General features: G+C 42.8%; 1 long non-coding RNA gene across 1 annotated transcript in view; it reads right to left on the bottom strand.

The window, feature by feature from the left end:
• Positions 1 to 5,265, bottom strand: part of LOC144530418 (uncharacterized) — a 57,105-nt gene extending 51,840 nt beyond the window's left edge. The window contains exon 1 of the long non-coding RNA XR_013503108.1: positions 4,632 to 5,265. This is a non-coding gene — a long non-coding RNA (uncharacterized LOC144530418). The remainder of the gene's footprint in view (positions 1 to 4,631) is intronic.
• Between the last annotated feature and the right edge of the window lie 735 nt (positions 5,266 to 6,000).

Raw genomic sequence — 6,000 nt, forward strand, 5'->3', positions numbered from 1 at the left:
CGCATACAAAAAAAAAACATACAATGGGGAAGAATTTCAATAATTTAATCAAATTGTGCATGTGAAGTCAACCCTGTGCTCGATTCTACACTGCAAAACCTCTCACTGGTATAATAGCCAGCAGGCATTCCATTGCAAAAGAGTTTCAGCCTGTTCTGAGCATCTCTTATTCACTACTCTTCTGCAGATGCATAGTGTCCTTGTAGGTAGGTAGTTGGGGCATGCAGCCTTCCTGTGGCTGAGTGGAGTTTGAATGGAGTGCTGTGCGTCCGGGCCAACAGACATGCCCCTGTGCTGCACTGTGTCTTCGCTGTTTGCTTTGTGCATGTCGAGGGGCATCAAAGAGCCTGTCCTCCACCCATCTTCCTTTCACCATGCTGTGCTCTCCATATCTCCAATGCTCTCTTTCTTCTACATGCATGTCAGTGTGGTTGTACTTACACAGGATGTCAAGGACAGAAGGGATAGCAGGATTTAAATAAACGAAAAGTCAAAGGAAGCGTGCCAGATTTTATCACCCAATAGGGAATGGTAGGCCATACGGCAGAGAGTTAAGTTAAAAGGTCTAAACACCAGGTGCAGAGGGAGGTTTATCAAAGAGGACAAGCTTTAAGTGTCACACCCAGAGGCATCATTTTGAAGAATCCCCCACTCATGTTCACCACTTCCTCTAAAGAACCCTGCCACGCTCTCACTCAAGCACACACTGTCAGTCTCTCTCAGCCTCCCACTTCCTTTTAACTCCCAAAGCAGGATAACACCCTCCTTTACACACACACATACATGCCACCCTCTGTGCATGGTGTGGTTTCCCTGTAGGAAATCAGCAATCTGCTGCCATTACCCACCAGCATTTACTCCTCCTCTCTCCTCCATTCTATTTCTTCCCATGTTTATACAAAGCATCTCTCCCTCCCATGAACATAATTAGAAAGAGAAAACAATTGTTGGTAGGCCAGTAGGAAGAAAGCACCACACAGACTGTGGCAACAGGCCAGAGGAAAACACAAAATAGCTAATTAATCTGAATGGGTGGTTTGGTGTCATAGTATCACAGCCATGTGAGGTACAGTACATGTCTATAGCTTTGTGTAGCACAATAGACATGCTACTACTTTGTGTTTTACTGAAGGCACTTGTTCTATGATGGGAGTAGGAGACACCTCTGTTTGTTATTTTCAAAGTACAAGGTCATAAAGTGTGCATCCTCAAAGCTAGCATTCACAGCACTGCATTTCATCTGTAAAATGTCAAATTCTGAGGAGATGGATTGGCTACTCACAAAATGACGTGTTATGATATAGCTTTTGTGTCAGGTAACTTATTAATTTGCCCACATTTTTTACACACGCTCCTTTAGAATATATCACAATTCTCAAATGGAGGGAAAGCGCAGAGAAAAAAAAATACTTTACATAGTGTTCCCAGTTTTTCAAATCCTCACACACTCTCTCACACACTCTCACACACACACACACACACACACACACACACACACACACACACACACACACACACACACAGATAAACACATAGGCACAAACACATACACCTCGAAACAAAGGTGCCATTTTACTCAGGAAGGGTCAGCAGTTCTCTCCATCAGACATGGGCTTGTTCTTGGTCAGAGGCTGCTGCCCAATCTCAGGCCACCCTCCCTTGGCTCCATCGGCCCCCTGTTGGCCCCCACCACCCTGGAGACAAGCTCCCCATTGTTCCTGCACTACTAATAAATGACAGTTCTTCTGTTCACACAAACTTTAGAGCCCATTCTAAACACACACACACACACACACACACACACACACACACACACACACACACACACAAAACTGAGTGTAAATGGTGGCTATATGAAAGGATACACAACAGCTTTTTTACAACCTGATATTTCTCATGGCGCTCATTAAAGGTTATCTGACACTAATGATGGAAGGATATTTTCCTGCAATTTGAGCCTTGTGCGCCGCAGACCTGGTGAGGTAATGCTGAGGGCACATTTTTCTATAAAAACAGGTTGTAAGTAATGCATAATAAATGTTTCTATTGCTTTCCATTTCCCTTCAGCAGTAGTTAAAGGTCATGACATCGAGACACGGTTCACCAGGAGGTCACACTGCTCAGTCGGTGTTGTCACCTGTGTGCAATGTCTCTCACACACACATACACACACACACACACACACACCAGATACTGAGCTCGATCAAGGCCAAGGATCCAAGGTGAGCTTTGAGTTTGGACATGATAAATCACCAGTCAACTTAAGCTCATAAACACACCATTAACACACTCAACCACAGCAACTTGATCTGTTTACGTTAACCGCAGTACATGTCCATCAATGGGGCCGGCCAGCTCCAGCGTTGTCTCAATGCTTTATCAGGTCCTTTTCCAGCACTTTGGGCTTGCTTCCATACATACTAGGTATTTAACTTCAAGGAGCAGACTATAGAGTTCAATCACTGCATAACACCACTAGTGTGGAAGGAGTGTGTCTGTTTAGTCTGAAGTGTGTGTGTTAACTGATTCGTCGAGGTAATAGTTTAAGGTAATGGAAAATTGTGCTAATCATCTAACAACTTGTGGATAAGCTGCCAAACTGAAGGTGTGAGTAGCTCTGATATTAACACATTATGTTTTAATCTAAGTATAAAACAGATGGCTAGCAGCTGAATTTGAACTTAAAGAATTGCAAGTGATGAGGAAGTTCCTCGGAAATGTTGAGTGGAGTAAATACAGGGTTGTTAAGTGACTCTGACCCTGGTGTGTATATGGCTCTCTACTGCGGTTCACCACAAGCATATCATATGACAGCTCAGCCAGCACACTCAGCCCTGTGAGAAAGCAAATTCCTGCTTTGCTATTCTCAGCTACGGACCAAGACATAAACAAATGTATCGCCAAAGAAAGTACATCTATTGAAATATTCTGGCTGCTTTGATGTCTAACAGTCTAAGAGAGAGAAGCAGGTCAATGAGAGTGGGCGTGCAGGGGTGTATCTATGTTTGTACGGTGCTAACACAGCACAGGGGTGATGTTGGCGGCGTGCAGGACAGATGCTGGGCAAGCAAGGTCACATCAACAGACATGTTCCCGCTCCGCTGTTCAAACCACAAAAGGAGGAGGAGGAAGAAGAGGCAGAAGTTGTGAGGAGTAAAAAAAAAGCCCCAGTGTTTAGTCAAGGCCTGCTCACTGACACAAAGTCTGTCTTTGTCTGCCTCCCAGGGTGCCAGATAAAGGAATTCTTGTGTGTCGGGGGCTCTGACCGAGTTTATTTGACACTTCAGCTCCTTTTGTGAAGCAAGTGTCCCACCGTCAATGCTGGCCATGAGAGTCACTTGGCATTAGACAGAGGGTCCCTCTTCAGTGGAGAAAGGGGGTCTTGTTTGGAGAAGATTTTTAATGGAGGGGGTGTGTGGGGGGTGCTGAGTTAGAGGGGAGGGGTGTTCGGCCTGTGCTCTGCGCTGTATACAGACATATAGTGGGGCTCTGTCCCTTGCCCCAACAATAGATCCTTCATTGCTAAGGAAGTGGACGGTATTGAGGAGTGAGAGCTGAAGGGTGAAGAACGAGGAAGGTGGAAGCTTCATCAGAAAATGTGCATGAACACACATCTACTATGAATGCAATGCAATTATGTCACTGTATGCTCATTAAAGATGGAAATGGCGACAGAGCAGGTTTAAACACTTCTCTCATATGATCCTGACTGATATATGGTTCACCATTGAGTGTGATCACATGCACCTGCAGGTTCTATTCAGATTAAGCATCTACACATCATCCAAATCGTTCTGTGTATTAACCATAGACATGCCATGTGTCACGTATAGCAGCAGCTTGCACTACTGACAGCCACTTCACATGGCAGGCTGTCAGTGTGGGCAAAGTCCTGCAGACATATTTACTCTCACCTGAATAGAGTCACTGTGGGAGAGGTGGGTGGACTGCACTTGCTTTCTATGGTCCCTGTATCCACACTGTTCATTTACTTTGCTGCGCCTGGTCTTTCACAACTTATGACAGGTCGTGGCTCTATGAATGTTCTGTGGTCACCTGGCACTGCAGGTGTACATTATGACAACTTCGAGGCGAGGACAGGTTATAAAAAGGTGTCAGTTTGAAAATGGGGGATTCACGTAGTGGATCTGAAATATAACTAAATCAATTCGAGTCAGTTTTGAGGCTGAGAGATGCGCGCGTAATGAACCCAGAGAATAACGGAGAAGTGTTCTCACACTGAACAGGTGAACCTAAATATGTGGAGTAGTTCAGGGGTTTGACAATGCGTTTTATATCAAACACGCCCCCAGGAGTTGGATTGTTAATTGTATTTTGGTAGTGAAGATGTCGGCCAAATGGGTGTGTAGGGAGATAACGACAGAACCTTTGGTCAAAACAGCCATTGTTGTTGAACGTTTTTGTTTCGTTTGTGAAATAATATCGAGTGACATTAAGTTATTTCTAATTGAGATCCCCTTTCGAACACCCTGCACTGACTATGCGGCACGTTTTTTACAACTCAAAAAAGAAGAAATGACAACAGGAGTTTCCGACAGAAATTGAGTCACCTCATGGCATTTCACTGACAGAAAGGTAGAAGTCGTAGTTCATTCTTATTTCTCACATACCTGCTGGGGAGATGCGTTCTGTCATTATCCAAACTCCTGGACATCTGCTGAGCATCGCTTTTAAAATATATTCCAGGATATTCCTTTCCTTGTGCCAAAATCCACCGCAACAAATATCGATTTCCAAAATCATATCATGGTATTGGCCAACTATGACACTGGTCACACGCGTATAGTATCCCAAGAGACTCGTCTGTCCGACAGTCTGCTTGTCCAGCAGAAGGACTTTGGCAGCAGGAGAAATGGACACCACTCATCCCGTGTAAAAGACAGTATTTCCTCATATCCTACAGGACTACACACAGCTGGAGTGTTGAATCCATCAGCTGTTGCCATCATTAAGTTTCACCAATAATAATAATAACAATAATAATAACTCCTCCACGTGTGTCAGTAGTGTAATGAAGAGAATGTAATCCTCTTTATGTGTCCAAAGAATCCTTGCGTAAAGTGATAGCTGCTTTGGTAAATCACGCAAGTCGATCAGTGTGATTATTTCCAATAAGTAATAGAATAAGCTGGTTCCTCCTTGTGGTCCAGTGAAGTGATGATCTCTACTGGAACTCCAACAAGCGTCTCTGTAGCTAATACGATGCGCTCCCGTGAAGAGCCTGAGCCGCACTGAGCCATAGTTGAAGCAGAGTAGCGCAGCACATGCTGCCCTCAGCCAACGTAAGCGCGCAAGGCATGATGGTACGTGGAGTCTATTGTTGTTGTTGCTAAATATTTGAGAACAGGAGCATGATACCAGAGTAAAACCATTGAAAATAGCAAAATAGAAAATAAAAACACTGAACATTGTATGAAATAACTTTATAACTTAACATATAGTGGCAGTAATGTATAATTGAAAGTACTGTATAAATAAGTTTTGCTTACATTGGAGGGGGAAACATGTTTGCCTGTTAACTTACATTACATCAACCCTGTTAATATAAAAAAGTTCTACTGGCAATAGCCTGTTAATCATCTGAGTTTTAATCAGGATTTAAATTATTGTTGTTATTATTATTATTATTATTATTATTATTATATATATATATATATATATATATATATATATATATATATATATAGTATATATATATATATATATATATATATATATATATATATATATATATATATAATAGCCAAGTAAGTTATGTCACAAATATAGGCTGTTACAATTTGGTTGCAATCATCAGCTGTCAATTTGATCGCAGGTTTGCGTGTGAGCCCTGTGTGAGCACTGTGAGTGAGTAATAATGATCTTCTGTAGCTGTGCAGAGATACAAGGATGTCGGTACCTTGAATCACCGTCCCATGAATGAATCTCTTGTCTTTCTTACCTCACTTTCATGTCTTAACCACCTCCAGGCTTGCTTGT

This window comes from Sander vitreus, chromosome 15, assembly GCF_031162955.1.
Source record: "Sander vitreus isolate 19-12246 chromosome 15, sanVit1, whole genome shotgun sequence".
Taxonomy (NCBI): domain Eukaryota; kingdom Metazoa; phylum Chordata; class Actinopteri; order Perciformes; family Percidae; genus Sander; species Sander vitreus.